Source organism: Rousettus aegyptiacus, unplaced genomic scaffold, assembly GCF_014176215.1.
Source record: "Rousettus aegyptiacus isolate mRouAeg1 unplaced genomic scaffold, mRouAeg1.p scaffold_m13_p_15, whole genome shotgun sequence".
NCBI classification, from domain to species: Eukaryota; Metazoa; Chordata; class Mammalia; order Chiroptera; family Pteropodidae; genus Rousettus; species Rousettus aegyptiacus.
The window spans coordinates 41,719,358-41,739,413 of record NW_023416290.1 but is presented as its reverse complement, the minus strand read 5'-3'; positions in this window follow the sequence as shown (position 1 = coordinate 41,739,413).

Below are 20,056 nucleotides of genomic sequence, written 5' to 3'. Positions count from 1 at the left end.
TATCATGTGAATCAATACTCAGAACAACATTATTACTTAACTACAATTATTACTACCATTTTACAGATAAAAAAATTAAAACAAATATGTAGTAGGTAAAATCACTACAGTATTATATGGCTAAGTAGTATAGTCAGGATTTAAAACCAAGTCATGTATATAGCTCTATGACTATACTCAAAATTATGCTGTTTTTTTCTAAAACGTATGTGATTGAGAAAGTTTTGCAACTAAGACAATAAATCAAATTTAAAAACTAAATGTTCTGTAACATCTAACTTGTTTAACCGCCAATAAAAACCTATTTGCTTGAGTTCATTATAAATGGAGAAGAATCCTGACAATCAGAGGAAAGAACTGTCTTTTGCATGCTTATTTAAAAAATACACATGCTTATATAGACAACACAGAAAACATACATTTTACAGAGAACATACACTATTTGTGTCCAACACTGTAGGGCATCCTCTTTATAATGTAGTAATTTTCTACATTATGAGCCTGAGTTTCCTAAAATAGAAACTAAGCAATAAACATATTCAGACTCCTTTACTTTTCATTAAAGAGGTATAACTATCTTTGATGGTGGCAGAGATGTTATATAATTTATTAATTACTTTATTATAGTTGGAAATTTTAGTTATTCTTATGTTTGGTGTTTGTATAAGTGTTTTGGTATGTGTGTACAATATTGGTTAATATTTTAAAATCTTTCTCTTGTTTAATATTGATTAAAAATAGTTATTTTTTTGTTTTTAGAAAGATATAATTACAGGTGTTGATAACAATAAAAATAATTATAATTTTGATTATTATTTCACATTTTATGTATAATATCCCATCACAAATGGAGATACAATGTTGGTTATCTATGCTTTATTTTAAAATTGTTTTTAAAAAGTACTTATTTGTTCAAATTATAACAATGGTTTTAGAATTCAAAACCTACGAAGACCAGGTTCTGCAGATGTAAAAGAAAAGAAAAAAAAAAAAAAAAGAATTTGAAGAGCTGAAAATGATAGAATATGCAAAGAAAATAATTTAGGTACTGCAAGCTTATTCTTACATAAATGTAAGTGATGTAATTAAAATATTAAAACATGATTTCATTCATTAACTCTTTCACAAAAGTATATTAAGTACTATTTATGTTCAAAGTTTTTTGATATAAAAAATAAAAGATAAAAAATGAATCGGAATTAAATTTTTCTTAAGGCTCCTGAACTTAGTAAATGATAATAGTTAAAAAAAAAACACTTAATAGTTTTAAAAACAATTTTTGAAAATGTATGTATTTTCACATTACCATAAAATACATAATTGGTGGAAACATGTCAGTTTTTTAGTAGACTTTTCTTAGTTCAGAAATGTCACTAAACTATTTTCTACACAAATATAATGATTAAGCAATTCTAACAGGGGAATAACATATAGTTCCTGAAAGAGAGGAAGAAAGAGCTATGAAAGAGCAAAAAAGCAGCAGCTATGAAAAAATAATCAAACATCCTGTGCAAAGAGTAAAAAAGAAATACTCAGAGGAAGTACTCAATTTTAAAACATAAAACGAATTGTCACAACACACCATGTTTCCATGTGGGCTGGGAGTAATATACAATGATCCAATTAAAAGAGAAATAGGTATGTGATGTTGGGTCTTCTTTGGGAAAATGTTTCAGCATCAGATGGATATCTCAGATATGTACCACACTGAAGTATGTAAAAGGCAATGTGTCTTTCTTTTTTCCCAGAAATGAAACAAACTAAACAAACTAATTAATATCTAGGTTATAACTCTCAAATTTCACTAGTTAAAATACATAAACTAAAAATACCTAAAGCTGAAACTTTGACCAAATTATGGATTTTGCCAGAGAAGTGGAGTATGGGAAAACTTCGTGGTTGATAAACATTTAACAAGGTAAAGAGACAACCATCCAAATGGGAAAATATATTTGCAAGCAGCGCCCCAGAAAAAGGCCTAATATCCAAAATATAAAAAGAACTTATACAACTCAATAACAACAAAAAAACAAATGATCCAATCAAAAAATGGACAGAGGACCTGAACAGACACTTCTCTCGACATACAAATGGCCAACAAATATATAAAAAGATGCTCACCATAGCTAGTTATTAGGAAAATGCAAACCACAATGAGATATCATTTCACACTTGTTAGAATAGCTGTTATCAACAAGACAAGTAATAACAAGTTTTGGAGAGGATGAAGAGAAAAAAGGAACCCTCATATACTGCTGGTGGGACTGCAAATTGGTATAGCCACTACGGAAAACAGTATGGAGGTTCCTCAAAAAACTTAGAATTGATCTACCACATGATCCAGCAATCCCTCTACTGAGTATTTACCCCAAAGAGTTGAAAACCCATATCTGAAAAGATATTTTCATATCGATGTTCACAGCGGCATTATTCACTGTGGCCAGGATATGGAAGCAACTAAAGTATCCTACACCAGACAACTGGATAAAGAAGCTGTGGTACATATATACAATGGAATATTACTCAGTCATAAGAAGAGATGAAATACTGCAATTTGCAACAACATGAATGGACCTTGAGATAATCATGCTAAGTGAAATAAGTCAGACAGAAAAAGTTGAAAATCACATATCACTTATATGTGGAATATAAACCTAAAAGCAACAAACAAACAGAACAAACAGAGACTCATGGACATGGACAATAGACTTGTGGTTAGCAGAGTATGGGGGGTAGTTGAGTGTAGAGGTAGACAGTATAAAAGGGGTCAAATATGTAGTGACAGAAATAAAGCTAACTATGGGCAGTGAACACTATGCTACACACACATATATCCATCTCTTACTGTTAAATCGTATGCCAGAAACTTACTGGATTTTGTTAACCAATGTCACCCTAATTAAAAAAAATATATATTCACAAACTAAAAATAAATAAATACATAGATAGATAGATAAATAAATGAAAATGTAGAACAGACTATGTATGTGTGTATTTTTTTTCTTTTTATAAGTTAAAACAATAAATGTCTAACACTTTGTCCTCTTTCCCTGAGATAAACAAGAAATGGCATTTCCCTCAAACTGCCCGTTTAAAGACCTGACTGAGCATAAATTATCACAGTGGCTAAAGCAGATGCATTGAAATGTTTTGTGCAGTTTCATGAAAATCTTAAGGTACATATGGTTATCATGTTTACAAGGACTTTAAAAATCTATATATAAATTTGGAGCACTTGTACTTTTGTATGTGCAAGAGAATGTTGGAAAAGGATCATCTATAATATGGCATGCTTATCAGGAAAGGGCCAATGTAAAATTGATGTTATAGGGACATAATAAAGCAAACTAATATGCAATAACGTTAAAGAAAACGTTTGTATATTATACGCTTATTTAAAAGAAAAGCACGAAATGACTTTGTCACCAAATACTTAAGAAACACATTCAAGCAAAAATTCCAAATGAAGACTTGTGAAGTGAGTTTTGTTTAGTTGTTCACTGAGCTAACACAAATCAGCATAGACAGAATAACTGTAATTCTGAACTTCACTTAACGATAGAGATATTTTAAATTTGTACATTCCTTCTTAGGAGTTACCTCATTTCTAGGGATATATATGTGTATATATATTTTTCTGATACATATAGATGATTGCAATATACCTATGTCTATGTCTGTATATCTATCTTTAATGTTTTACCATGCGCCCAAAATTTTTGATACTTAATGATACAAAAAATAACAGGTTTCAATTTCTAAATATTTATATCTACACAGAAAATAACACAATGTCAGTTGTGACTCAATTTTTTAAGTTTAGTAATCAATGAGCCTCTTCTAAACGGTCATCATAACATTGACATGACAATCATGTCTCACCTTTTATCAAACAATTGACATATTTTTGATCATGTGGATGTAAATGCATTAAAAACTGTATCTCATTTCACCCTTTAACTCTTAACCCCTAAACTCTGTTCATTCTTTTTTTCTTTTTTTTTTTTTTTTGAGATCATTTTCTCTATCAAAGTATGTGCTGTAAACATTTTGTTGTTTTCCATACCTAAATACTAAGGAAGTGCTATAACCCATAGTGAATATGCAATAACTAGTTTAATGACAAGAAAAAAAATGAGGAATCACAGACTTTCATGTACAAACACTGCTATGTATGTGATTTGAAAATTCTCGTGAATTAACATGATGGATTTCAGCAATGCAAAATGAAACACATAATTTGTTAAACAACTAATTATTCCATAATTTAGTGAGGAGCAAGCTAGAATTCAGACTCTATTTGAGTAACTAGAATATATTTAAAGTAAATATTGTAATGCTACCTTTTAACTCCAAGAATTAGTAAATTAGTGGCTATTTATTTTTAAGAACACTTGTCTGTATTTTGAGAAATTGGCTCAAAGAATATTATGTTCCCAATGTTTATTGTTTTATAAATGTAATGCATTTATATTACTCTCTCTAGTATGTCTTCAGACTCTTAAATACATTGTCAAATCTCCTTCTTATGATTTAAATATGATTTTAAATTGTTTTGGTTACATTACATGCTGCTCCGTAACAAACCAGTCTAAGACTTAATGGCTTAAAATAGGTATCAACAAAGTACTTCCCACAGCCTGTGGCCTAGTTTTATATGACTTGCTAGTTAAGCATGTTTTTCATACTTTTTAAAGGTTGTAAGAACAAGGACACTATGTGAATCACAAATCCTAAAATATTTAATATACTTCCCTTTGCCCAAACTGATGATCAACATCTGGCTTAAAAGTACCATTTTATTATGTCACAATTTGGATGGAGGCTCAGCTAGTTACTTTCTTTATTGGTCTTTCTCTCATGTAGTTGCAGTCAGATGGTAGCTAGGTTTACAGTTGAAGCTGGTTGCTGTAACCTTGTACTTCTCCATATGACTTTTCTCTCTAGTTGATACCTCGTCATCCAGAACTTCTGTACATGGGCTTCTCTATTTTCAGGGTAGCCTGGATTTCTGCATGATATCACAGCTCCATGAGTGAAGAAGAGGAAGGCACTTTAACATTGTTCTTAATGCCTGGACTCAGAAATTCCAAAATGCTACTTCTTCTGCATTCTTTTTGTCAAATCAGTCATAATTCTATCCTAGGTTCAAGTCGAAAGACATAACCTCTACCTCCTGATATAAAGAGTATATTTGTATATTGCAAGGGCAAATATTTTGAGACCATCCACCTTCTAACCGTAACAATTTATTTCTTTCCATTTGTCAAATATAGTCATTCCGTTACTAGCCCCCCAAAAGCATCATCCTTTAAATGTCAGTTTTCTAGAGCTTCCTAGTCTAAATCAGGACAAGTGTAGATAAGGCTCTTCGGTGTGATTTCCAAGGTTCACTTCCTTGGATGCTGTCCCATAAATTAAGGTCCTTTGAAATACACAGTTTTCTGTACTCCATTCAGGCAACATACAATAGTGAGCAGGGACAGAGAATCTATAGTTAGCTCTCATTTAAATAAGGGGAAAGAGGTATGAAGAAGCAATAAGTAGTTCATAGTAATTTTAATATCCAACTGGGGATATATATGCTTCCTTGATTAGAGCTTCCAGTTCCACTGAAGTGGCTCCCAATCAACGATGGTTCCATCCTTCCAGATTTCAATTTGCTCTCTGAGTTAACTTTTCTCACTAGCCTTTTAGCCTGCATCTTCTCTGTAGACCTTGAGGGCCCAATGGACTCTTTTCATTATAAATTGCATCTGTTCCATTCAATCCAACCTGATATAATTCCTTTAATAACATTTATAGATTTTTATGTATCAAATTATAATAAAATCCTTCAGACTCTCTCCCCACCCTCCCAAAAAACCACATATTTCTTTCAAAGGCAGAATCTTCACTACCTTGGATCTCCTGTAAGGCTGCTAAGGCAATGTCCTTTAGATTCTTAGAAGAATGACCTAGAGCTGTTTTTGTCTAAGCAAAAATGTCTAGAGATAAGAAAATAGATTTTTGTGAGGTTTAACAAAGCACTAATCTTTGATCTAAAATTTACCCTGAGGTCAGGTTTTATTACCAATGGCCTAGATTTAACCTTTACTCTGAGGCACTTTCCCACTTTATTTCCTTTATGCCTTCTAGAAAAACTGAGAATAAGACAGTTTTATTTTTGAAGCCAGAACATTCTTAGATTTTTATGTTCACTCTAAATTGTCCTGCCAATTTTAGCAGTTCCCTTTATTAGCTCATCTGGCTTCTCCTATACGTTATCATTAACAGATTTTTTTAAATCAAACAAAAACAAAAGAAAGCAGTTCATACTCTTAACATTCTGCCTAGAAATCACAGTAGCTAGATCAAAAAGTTCTTTAGGTATCCTTTTAATCTTCTATATTGACTTGGCTGACTTATATTAATTGTTTCCTTTTATATATCTTTACAACTCAAATAATAATTTCCTCCCTTTCCTTGAAGTCTAACAATCTTCTCAAGGTGCTTTCAGCTTCTACACACCACATCATCCCAAAATGAATGATACGTTTCAAGATTTTTTGCAACAGCAACACACCAGTTCTAGATAACAAAGTCTATTTTATTTCAATATTGTCAAATAACAAATAACTCCAAAATTTGGTACCTTACGTAACAAAAATGTTGTGTTGTCTCATGATTCTGTGTGTTGGTCAGAACACAGCTGGTGAGTTGCTTTATAAAACTGGCTTGAGGTCTCATGTAGGTATAGTCAGACAGTGGCTGCAACTCTCTGCTGGATTTAGATGCCTGGTGCCTCTGTACTTTTCTATATGGCCTCTCTCTTTATGTTGTGCCTATACTTCTGAGATTTCTTCACGTGGCTCTCTCTCCAGCAGGATAACTTGGACTTCTTACATGGCAGCTTAGGGATTTGTGAGGAAGACCATAGACTGCTAGGTCTTCTTAATGCCAGGGCTCAGAAGGCCCCAAATATCACTTATTCCAACTTCTACTGACAGAGCAGTCACTGAACTAGCTCAGGTACAAAGGGTAGTGGTAGTAGGCAGTAAATGCAAATGAAGGGGGTGGTGAACAGGTTTCACACTGTCTTTAGAAACTAGGTAACACATATAAGGGAAGAGAGGTGTGTGTATGATTCTTTATCTCTGTAACCAAAGATTTGTTGAACTGTTAAACTGGTCACCTTGTTGAAAAGGAGCTTATAAATGATTTTCTTGTTTTCCTTTCCAGTTTGAAGAATAAAACAGATGCTAGTTTTCCCATTTACCTAAGCCACTCCATGAAATGGTTATTAGAAATAAAGTGAAGCAATCCATAAATTAGAATACTTTGTCAGTTTGCACCATTTTAGGGTATCACTTTTTATCATTCTAATTGGAACATTTAATTGGCATTTAGAAATTTCTGATAACACTAGAGTTTATGACAGAATTTGTAATATATTCTATCCCTGTTCTAGAAGAGGAGCATGGGCTGGATCAATGATATAACAAGTTAGCTTTGAAAATATGAAACCTCAAAAGCTGGAAAACAAGCAAGAGTTTTCAATATCACAAATGATATAAACAGTAGAGCTGACATTTTTGGAAGACTTAGTGTCCCAGGATCAGTAACACCTTAACATATGCAGCCTAAGACCCTGGTCTCTCACACTGACAGTTACATAAATTAGACATTGCATGTGTTCAGCACTAATAAACTTTTAATATCGTGTAAATGGTTCAATATAGCTCATATAGATAAAAATGATAGCTATCCTTTCTAACAGATCATAATTTGATTAACTGTTCAACTTTGAAAAACATTTCTAGCAGGAATAATTAATGTTCAGTTACTTCGTCTCTCTCACTGACACTGAAAACAGCACTTTGTTTCTCTTTGGAGGTTACACTTGCACTATTTTTAAGAATTTTGCAAAAGAATAGACAAACTGTTGAAAGAGTATACTTCTTCTATGCCTTTTAGGGGAAAGAAGTTCAGAATTCCTTCCTATATATTTAGCCATGTTGATAGCTCACATACAAATGTTACTCAGATAATATTGTCATACCATATAATATTACCAAGGTGCTGGCTTCAATAGACATTATAAATTCTCAGAATTTGTGTTGATGCCCAGAATTAGAAAGTTTTATGCAATTGCATATGAAAATTATGCATAATAACTGCCAACTCCAGGTTACTGTAACAACTTTTGAAACTCACTGAATTAATTGAGTTGAATATTCTCTCTGCAGCATCTCCTCACTGTAGCAAAAACACCTGTGCAATGATTTTATACTCAGGCAATATTCCACATATGTTGCCATCTTTAAGGTAAAAATATGTGAATTTACTTTGGAAATTGAGCAAAATATCTATTTTAATATAATCTCCACATGGGTAATTACCTTGTGAAGAGTGTGCCATTTTTTTCATTTCTTCTCATTTATCATGGCTGCATATTTGTACAGGTCCTAGAAGACACAGAAATATTTATTCATTAGAATCTCTGCAATCTGTTAGTGTTAGTCTATGTAAAGTTTATGCTCCTTGCATGGAATTGATCACTGTGTACATTAAATCTCTTTACATTGGGGTATATCCATTTTAGAACAGCGACCATTCTTTACTTCCCAAATAACTACATTTGGTTTAATAGATAAATTGAGCTTCAGAGACATATTTTTCTAAACTCCAATGTGTGATAGTGCAGCTGCATAGTAAACTTTATAACATCATACTGTCAAGTTGGCTTTGAGCAACAATAGAGCAAATGGTGACTTTTGCACTTAAAGGAGACAAGCAGATGGTGAATAATTCAGAGAGAGATTCAGAATATTCAAAACTTTGAAAATAGTAGGAATAAATTGCAAGCACAATATGATTGGAGGAGGAGTGGATTCTAGTATGGAGTTATATCAGAGTTCAAATAACTTTCTATATGAAGAAACCAACATTAATCCAGATGGCTGCCTGAATCACTAAATTTATGGGTAATTTAAATATTTCTGTAGTCCTGTGGAATGTCAATATATTTTCCAACATGCTGACAAATACCTATGGCTTATGATTTCATGTTTCCCCTGATTCTAATCCTATTGCTACTAAATTCTCTTACTCATTGTTAGTTTTTATTTCCCTGTCCAACACTAACTCAAACATAGAATTTTCCCTTGTTGTTTCTTATAAACCAATTAAACAATATAGGTGTATTTAGATAGCAAAAGATAATCGAGATCTATGGATAAATCATTAACATTGCAATACAAATGGCAGATAAAATAAAGATCAATGTTTAATTTTTCTTAAGCTTCTTGTTTATACATCTTCAAAAATTCTCCTAGATGCCCCTATGATGCCTTATCTTTCTTTTATAATATCATATTTATCCTTTTTTTTAATGTTCCTAACACTCAATATTCCTAAGAAATTTAGGTATATAAAGGAAAGGGATAGCTTAACTAAACAATGGGTAAAATCTGCAAACTCTCTTACCTATAGGGGGATGACAGCCTTGGGGCAAGAGTGGTGGTGGTGTTCTTTGTTGAAATACATATAAATTATTTTATCTATTTTAAATATTTAAGTACTAAAATTGAAAATGTGTTTAAAAACTATTTTAAAATGAGGTACAATCCAACATTTCATATATAACAACTGTTAACTGTTCAGTGTATTCATGTCTAGTAATTTGATATGTACTGTATGTCTGTCCATCCAGAAGAAGCCTCACTTAACATTACACCTTATTTCTTTACAATGATTTTTATTTTCACATTCGATACTATGGAAGCTAAGACCAATATATCACCGTATAAAGAAAATTTAATTTAGTGAACCTAAATGTAAGAAGACACTAAAGAGGCTTGATGAAAAATACATGCTCACAGTATTTGGTCTATTATTCAAAATTATTAAATAATAATTCAAGTAATTTATTAAGAGGTCTAAAATCAGAAAATAATTACTGATATTTCTTGAAAGTGACACTTATATCGTACATTTTATAGATTTAGTAAATTTTTAATAACCATCTTCTGTAAATGCCAATATGTTCATTATTTATGGCAGGTGATAGAGAAAAAGAGTATTTGTTGTTTGTTTTTTAAATAATTATCAGCTGTAAAATACATTAGCTATAGTGTATAAGGAAATGGCTTAAGAAAAACATTCATTTCACTGTGGAAATACCTCAATAAACCAAGCAAACTAAGAATAGAATTGAACTTCTTCAACTAAAAAAGGGCTTATATAAAAAGCTACAACTAGTATCACAATCGATGGTGAAAAAATTAATGCTTTTTTCCTAAAATCGGGTATATGGGAAAATGACCTCTCTTACCACTTCTGTTTGGCATAGTGCATGAGGTCATGAGGTTCTAGTCTAGCCAGTGCAATCAGGCGATCAGGTAAGTCAAAGAGATAAAAGACATCTGTTTTTAAAACTGAACATGAAATATGAACATGTATAAAGAAAATCTTAACAATTACGCAGGCGCGCTAAATTTATGAAAACTAATGAGCTCAGCAAGAACTCAAAATAAAGTTCATTGTACAAAAATCGAATGTACTCCTGTGCACTAGCAGTAAATAATCCAAAAATAAAGCAAGCAAGTATCTACGCATAAAATCAAAATATTTAGAAATATATTTGACAGAGTGAAAAAGGTACACACAAAACCACAAAATTTTCATGTCAAGATCTAATTAATGATTTTTTTTTATGTCCATCCATTGAAAAAGTAATTAAGGTGGCAATTCTTGATCTAGAGACTTAGTGTAATTTCTATTGACGTGTACACAGTACTTTTCGAGTTATAAGCAATGCCTAAAAAAAAAAAATATGTAAAAGCAAAATTTATAGAAAAAAAAATTTTAAAAAGATCTTTAAAAAAGAAAGAGAACTTACACTGCCTGATTTCAAAAGTTAGGATAGAAGAATGACATAAGAAACAACAGCAGAGGAGGTAGGTCCAAGGGCTCGCCTCTCTCAAAAACAATGGAAAAAGTAACCAAAAAGCATCAAAATCAATTTGTGGGAACTCTGGAAAATAGTGAGAGGTTTACAGGAAATAAATGAATGCTAAATCAAGAAAAAGCCGCCTCAAGGATGGTAAAGTTTTGCAGCATTTTTACCTGTTCTGCTTCCCCCCACTTTCAACTCACCAGCAGTCTTGAAGATGGCACCCCGGGTTCCCAGTGTACGACCCTGGCTCTGGGGGGAGCAGAGCAGCCCTTTCTATCAAAATAAATTATGTTTGTGTTAACCCTCTAGAGGTTGCCCTAAGAACTCACTCAGGGTACTGTTTTGTTCCAACTAAACACTCTCAGAAGAAAAAGGGCATTTCAGAAGGCATTCCTCGAAAACTTTGATAGACGAAAATCTTCCTTGTCACCTGGAACGAAGACTCTAGTTGACATAAACCAGTAAGCACCAGGAAGTCTAAGAGGATAAAGCTGAGGCGAGTCTTTGCGGGGACTCAGAACCTGGAAAGCGTCCCTGTAAGAATCGCGGAACGTATATCGCGAGATTTTAAAAGCCCTGCACGTGCCCAGAGCAGGGCGCATGCTCAGAAGACACGTGATTCACACACGCTTTTACCCTGAGGTGGATCTTCAGGTTCCAGAAGCGGGAAAGGAGCCCTGACGTGGAGTGTAGGCAACCTAGCAAACAGTCTAGGTAGTAACTTACCTCACTGTGGAGCCAATCAGCAAAGACCAGAGGAAGAGTACATGTTTCCTTTTTTTTCTTCTTTTTTTCTTTTTACTTTCGTCTCAGGCATTTAAGGGAAACTCTGGCACTACGACAACCTGTATTAGTTGTAGAGCCTTCTTTAGTTCTGGGCTTCACTCAAAGCTAGCTACTTTTCAGGTAAAAGACCAGAGTAGCATACCTAAATGAGGACTCTGTTGCCTTCAAAATTATGAGGCCGGCTTGGCTTTGTGTCTTGGGGACGGTGGGGGGAAGGAGGACTGTGTGTGTGTGTGTGTGTGTGTGTGTGTGTGTGTGTGTGTGTGTGTGTGTGTGTGTGTTTACGCGCGCGCGCATGTTTGGGGGCCAGATACAGCAATTTTCCACACCTTAAAAGGGTAAGTTTGACACGCCCACAGTATTAGACCCCCTAAACATTTCTCTGAAATGAAAGCCCCCTGAAATTTTGTGGGATTTTCATCCTACCTTTTGACACAGAAATGTTTTATCAATGTCTCTAGACTACTTGCTACTTCCTGATCATTAAGGTTGATCAGCATAATGTCATCAGTGTGATACGGAAGTCACCAACCTTTTTGGCACCAGGGACTGGTTTTGTGGAAGACAAATTTTTCCATAGACTCGGTTGGTGGAGGAGATGGTTTCAGGATGATTCAAATGAATTATTTTTATTGTGCAGTTTATTTCTATTATAATTACGTTGTAATATAGAATGAAACAATTATATAATTCACCATAATGCAGAATCCGATGCCAACAGATGCAGCTGTACAATTGAAGTACATCAACTCACTTGCCACTATAAAGCCTGCCACCAGATGCAGCTTGTCTTTTGCCCCTCATTGATATGAGTGTGCAAGCAATTGTTTTTGATATGAGTGTGCAAGCAATTGTTTTTTTATGGTCTCCGTGAAGTTAAACCTCTCTCCTAATGTTAATCTGTATTTGCAGCTGCTCCCCATCACTACCAACACCTCCTCAGCTCCACCTCAGATCATTAGGCACTGAATTCTCATAGAAGCGCAAACCCTGTTGTGAACTGCACATGCGAGGAATGTAGGTTGTGCAAGCCTTAGGAGACTCTAATGCCTAATGATCTGAGGTGGTGCTGAGGTGGTAATGCTAGCGCTGGGGAGTGGCTCCAAATACAGATGAAGCTTTGCTCACTAGCCCACTGCTTACCTCCTGCTGTGTTCCTAACATGCCAGGGGTTGGTCCATGGCCGAGGGTCAGGGACCCCAGGTTAATGGACCAGTGTCATGTCTTGTGGAAAAGAATTGGGATCAGGATTCCTGTTAACTCAATTATGACTTAAGTCTGGAGAATTGATATACCTCTGAGATATGTAGCTCTTTTTGCTAGAAAGCAAACTGCTCTTGTAGTCTTTACTAACAGGTATAGAGCAAAAAGCATTTGCCAGATCAATAGCCGCATACTGGGTACTAGGACATCAAGTAATGAAGCCACATCCAACCACAATTTGAGACACAACTGATCAAATTTACAATAATGCTCTGTCATTCTCCAGGATCTATTTGTTTCCTTTGTAAGCCACATAAGTGTCTTGATTCAGGGTATGTGGAAATCACCATGTCTGCATCTTTCATGTCCTTGATGGTGGCAGCAATCTCCCTAATCTCTCCAGGAATATATTATTCTTTTCAGGTCATTATATTTTTAGACAGAGGTAATTCTAATGACATGCACTTGATCTTTTCTAACCTCAATAGTGCCTACTCTGCAGGTTCCAGAACCAATGTGGAAATTCAGTCACAGTGTCCAGAAATCTCTTTCCCTATTGCACAGTCACCCTGATAATAACCACAGGTCTCTATGGACAAAGCTGGTAACAACATAAACATTACAAATTTTTGTCATTGTAGCAGGATCCTTCCTCAAGAGGACCCTAACTCCTGCCTTCATTCATGGAGTTCTGAGTATGAAAATTGGTACAAGTCTTATAATTGAGGGGCCATGACTACCTTTAATCACATATATAGTGTAACTATATTAATGTTTGATTGAATAAGCAAGAACCATCACATAGTTAACATATACATAAAAAGACTGTCTCATGTGTAAGTGTATATATGTCTATTATTGATGAAATATTGAAAGGAAAATCATTAATTTTTATTATTTAAAAAAACATATAAATATACACAAAATTTATTTGTAAAATACTGGGTGTTTTGCCCTTGCAGATCAGTGGCAAGAGAAGGCTGAATGTTATCCTTATTTAGATATGACCTTGCTGTTAAAGTTTTAATTGATGCAATAAATTTGGAATAAAAAAATTAAAAATGAATGTAACTAAATCTATTATTATTTTCCCAATATAAAGAAAGGCAGTTTACAAGATAAATAGATAAATTATCAATTGATGTATATATATATATATATATATATATATATATATATATATATATATATATCAGTCACTATCCTGCATTACTTTGAGAATGTATTATAGAGACTTTAAAAATGACATAGATGATAGAGGCTCTATTCATCCCTCTGGCGACCAAATCAGAGTTGTAATGGAAACAAGGAGCAACAGCAAGGAAAAATCGCCTAGGATCTAGATGAAAAAGCCATACAACTAGGGAGAAATCCAAGAAAGTACCCTGCAATGGCAGAAAGTAAGACGGGGCATGGACGCAGGTTTGCCCCATCTGGAGCAGCTGAGTGAGATGGAGGCTGCGCAGCAGCAGACACCTCTTAAAGGGGCCCTGCCTTCGAGTGGATTTTCACAGTGATGGACCTGTTCACTCTGAGCACCAGAGTCAATTTGGCTGTGCGTAGGGGGCACCAGGGATTTACAGGGAGCCATTGTCAGAGTGAGGGCCGAGGCAAGACTCATTCTCTACAGAAGTGCTGGCAGTATCTGTTGTACCCTGTTGAGTCCTCCCCACTCCCAGTGCACGGGACACAGCCCTGCCATAGCCCTGACATCATCAAACTGGATAACAGAGGTTGCTCTGCCCAGAAGATGCCCTGAAACACCACCTTCCCCAACTTGCAGTCCCACCTAAGCCACATCCAGGTATATCCTCAGTGATCAGATGCTCCTTGCTGAGTAGCACCTAGACTCACACTGGAGGCAGCTTGCCTTGGTTTCTGGTGTGGTCTTTTGAGGCAAATATAAATACAGCATCTGTGGATTGCTTGCTGAATCTTAACGGGTGGCCCCAGAGGGATAGAGGCTTGAGCTAAGTTTGGCCTGCAGCTGAACCTCTCTCAAGACTGTGCCACTGTACATACACCTACTTCACAAATCCACACTAATAAGATTGGGAGACTCAGGAGCTTTGCTTAGTACATAGAAACAGACATGGAAAGACAGCCAAAATAGGAAAACAAAGAAGCATAAGCCATATGAGAGAACAGAACAGAGATTCAGGAATAATGGAGTCAAGTAATCTAACAGATGCATAGTTCAAAGAACTGGTTATAAAGATGCTCAGTGAACTTTTGGGAAGTATAGAGAACTTCAACAAAGATAAAAAAACAAACAAACATGGAAATGGAAATTATAAAAGGGAACCAGTCTGAAATGAAGAACACATTATCTGAGATGAGAAATATATTAAATGGAATAAACAAAGGAATAAACAAAGTGAATAAAGAAAGGATCAAATACCCTATCTAGAGGACAGAAAGGCCAAAGACATGCAAGCAGAATGGCAAGCGATAAGATGCCAAGACTATAAAAATAATTTAAGGAGCATATCGGACACTATTAATGGTCTAAATATCCATCTGTTCTGCATAACTGAAGAAAATCAAGATATTGAACAGCTGTTTGAAGAAATAATAATGGAAAACTTCCCTAACCTAGTGAAGGAAATGGACATAAAACCCCAGGAAGCTCAGAGAATTCCAAAAGTCAGGGTACCAAAGAGGCCCACACCAAGACACACCATAATTAAAATACCAAAGGTTAAATACAAAGAAAGAATATTAAAAACAGCAAGAGAAAACAGATAGTTACTTATAAGGGAATACCCATAAGATTGGCAGCTGATTTCTCAGAAGAAACTATGCAGGACAGAAAGACTTGGCAAAAAACCTTCAACAGGATGAAGACCCAGGATCTACACCAAGGATATGTTATCCAGCAAGGCTATCATTTAGAGTCGAAGAACAGATGAAGAGCTTCCCAGACAAAAATAAGCTAAAGGAATTTATCACTACCAAGCCAATATTGCAGAAAATGTTGGAGAGACTTCTTTAAGAAGAAAAATTACAAAAGACTCACTTCAGATTGAAAGACACACACAGACTAAAAGGAAGAGAATGGAAAAAGATACTGCTTTGATGGACCTACAAAGTATTTAAGTCAGACAGAAAAAGATAAACACTATGTGATTTCACTTATATGTGGAATCTAAGGAATAAAAAGAACAAACTAATGAGAAACAGACACAAATAAGATGGACGATTTGGTGAAGGACAGAGGGAAAGGGGGCTTGGGGGATTGGAAGATTGGGGTGAAGGGTTAAAGAAGTGCGAATTAGTAGCTGATGGATGGTCACAAAGATGAGAAGCTCAGCAAAGGGAATGCAGTTAGCATCAATATGTTGGCTAGGTGAAGGGTCAGGAGGGAGGCAGTAATTGGGGAGATGATTTTATGAACTATATAGATTTCTAACCAAAGTATAATATATTTGAAATTAATTTTAAAAAGAAAAAAAGAAAAACAATCAGTTCTCCAAGAAGACATAACAATCTTTAATGTGTATATGCCTAACAGCAGAACATCAAGCTATAGGAGGCAAATATTAATAGAATTGTACAGAAAAAATAAATAATTCCACTATCACAGTTGGAGACTGTAACATCCTTCTGTTGGAAATGGGCAGATCCAGAAAAGAAAAGCAGTAAGGGCACTGTTGAACTTAAATGAAGTTCAAAATAAACTGTATATAACTGAAATCTACAGACTACTTCATCTAACAACTGCAAAATACATAATAACAGAAAAATATACATTCTTCTCAAGCTCACCTGGAACATTCACCAAGATAGACCACATTCCTGAACATAATACATACGTTAACAAATTGAAAAGGACAGAAGTCATGTAACTAGAAAGTGACAACTAAGACAACTGGAAAATGGTAAGACCTAACTCTGGATACCGTTGGAAGCATGTTAGCAGCTTTATGACCTGAAAACCTGTGAAGCATCTCAACCAAGCCTGATTCAGGAAATTCTACCTGTAGGTGAAATCCTATTCAGAATACAGTACATATTAACCTAAAGGAAGGTAAAAATGTAGTTTATATGTTTTCAAAAGTTCTCTAAATAATAGTAATGAAAGAGTCTAGTAAGAAATTACACTTATAATAATTTTGATGAACTAAGTGAACTTAGAAAGCATCCAACTATATAGAACACCGAAAATACTATGCAAAGAAAACAAACATTCCTTTTAGCTAAACTTGGAATAAAGTAAGTAACATGATCATGGATCAAAAGCAAAGCAGAATCAAGATTCCAAAGTGGAAACAATTTTGAGACCCTAGAGATATAAAGTTCTTTACCAGAACCCGTTACCTGAGTATTATGTTTTAATGTTCATACAGAAAAGATAAGGTCTTGAATGCACAAATGGTAGAGAGTCTTTTATGAGTATGAACCTTGAATGGACAGAGCATCAGCAATAAGAGTGAGCAGGTAAAACATGGTGCCCTGGGAAAGGGAGACAATCTTCTCAACCTCAGCTCTATATAGAAAAAAAAAGTAATAAAAGATTCCTCTACAAATCTATAATTTTTATGTTGCATTCAGGTATGAAGTTTAAAATCATACTATCTTAGTAGTCTGGCTGAAAAAGTAATCTTAGGTTGGTAGTAAATACATGCACCTAAATAATGCAAGAGCAAGTCCTTTCTGGAAGAACACAGATCTATTGAAACCCTTATGGTTTCTGACAAGGATATCAAATATGAGTTCACAATAAAACATTTTAAGACATGGGGCAACCAGTTAATATAAACAGAAACAAAGAATTCAAACAAAGTCTGCAAGGACTTTAGATATTACAATTTTCACATACCGATGACAAATACAAGTAAAAGAATGGAAACAAATATACAAGGTAAACACTAATAATAAGCTGATATAGCTATATTAGTATGAGATAAAGCAGATATTGTGGTTAAAGTCATTAAAAGGGATACAGAGAGAACCTATGTAATGATAGTTTAATGCAGTAAGCAGATACGTTTAAATCTTTACCAAAAAAGCTACCATAATTTAAAATGTGTAAAGTATAAAAAATAACCTCGAATTGTATAAGACAAAACTTGACAGATGAATGGAAAAATTGAAAAATCCACCTCCAGGTGCTGAGATTTAAAATTTTCTATTGAGCAATTGATACATTAAACAGTTTACCAAGGGTCAAAAGGTTTTTAAAATATATAATTAATGAGCTTGATCTGAAGACATATACATACATATATAATAATTTATTTTCAAGCATATATTAAAAGATGATCACAGATTGGAAAGATACAAAACCAAAATTTTGTAGTTATAACAATATTATTTTGGAAATTAAAATTTATGAAAATTTTCCAAACCGGTGAGATTCAACTAAAGCACTATTTCAAATTAAATAATTTAAACTCATGTTCATATATTTAAGAGTCAAAGGGCTAAAAGTTAATTACCACAAGGTCCACCCTAATAATTTAGAAAACCCAGCATACCAAGTGAAAAAAAACAGAAGGAAGAAAAAGATAAAAATAAGACTGCAATTGTATAACCAAATATTGGTTCTTTTAATATTAATTATTTGGATAAATTTGATATATACTAAAGGAAACAGATTAGAAAGCAGTAGAAGACCATAACTGCAAATGGAGGACAGAATAAATGGTATTGAAAGAAAACTAGGAACACAATTTTGTCATAAACTTAAAAACTTAACAACATATATATATATATATATATATATATATATAAATTATCAATCAAGAAGAAATAGAAAAATACTCTTTTTAGAATTTGGAATTTTATAAAATTTAAAAATTGATGCTCATACAGAAATTGAATCACTGGTTAGAAATTATTGTGGATAGCATACAAGCAAAACTGACAGTGTATACATGAGAATCTCAAAGTAGGCAAAAGTGAGGGTCAGAAATTGAACAGCAAGGTGACACATAATCTAGCAGCAACTGTAAAGAGGAAGTAAAAGGAAAGAGACTTCTGAGGGTCTTGATTACTGGAGAACTTGCATATTTCCAATAAGTACTCTCCACCAAAGTGAAAGATAAATTCTTAGGGAAATCTCAGCAGTCCAATTTGTTGAAAGCAGAGCAAAGTGGAAAGGGCTTTGCAAGCTACCCTTTGCGAGACAACTGCTTGTACTAAGAACAAACTCCTGGGAGTAAAATTCAGACAAAAAAGGAGAGGAACATTAAGGACAATTGAAAAAGAAAGTACAGATAAAAACATGTAAGGGAAAGCAAAAAACCAATAACATTTTGGATCAGATGATTCTTTATTGAGGGAGGCTGTCCTATGCACTATAGGATTTTTAGTAGTATCATTGGTTTTACCCACTAATTAGCAAAAACCAAAAATGTCTCCAGACATTTGCAGATGTCCCTGAGCGGTAATATCACACCTTTTTGAGAACTCGTCTCACCTAAGCATGAGCAATAGGAAAGAACTGTGGTTGAATTTCATGCAAGCTGTTGTCAGAACGAAAAGCGAATGAGAGAGAAAAATTAGTAAGTAATTATTTACAAAGAAGTCACATCAGAAAGATGAATCTGCAAAACATATTCAAAAGAAGCAAAAAGAAATAAAAAAGCTTTAAAAATTTAAAATATTATAAATAACAATTAGGAAAATTTCAGAAATAATATATGACACAGGGATCATCTGAAAAAGAAGTTGACAAAATCATATAAAACATTTTTGTGGAAAATTAAAATATATATTTAAATTTATAAATTAAGGCTAAAATAGAACAAATATAAGAATGAGAAATGCTGTGGGAGTTTAGTGGACATAGTACACCATCCAGAAGACTGAGGGGTACATCCTGGGAATTAATACTGCTGTTCTCGGGAAAGACAGGGAAACCCCATTCCACCGTTAAAATGAAAAAAATGCACGTATAAGTCAATAGGGGATCCAATATCCACTACATTAGACTGAAACCTAACATCCAAAATTTATTTATAAAATTGAAAATTATTTCAAGGCAAAATTACCAAACTAAAGGAAAAAAAAATTCTCTTAGCATTTCCATCCATATTTACATTGATTTTTTCTTGTATTATTATTTCAACTCAGTTCCAGTATATGCTTTATACTCTTAATTTCTTATAAAGGATTACCAGT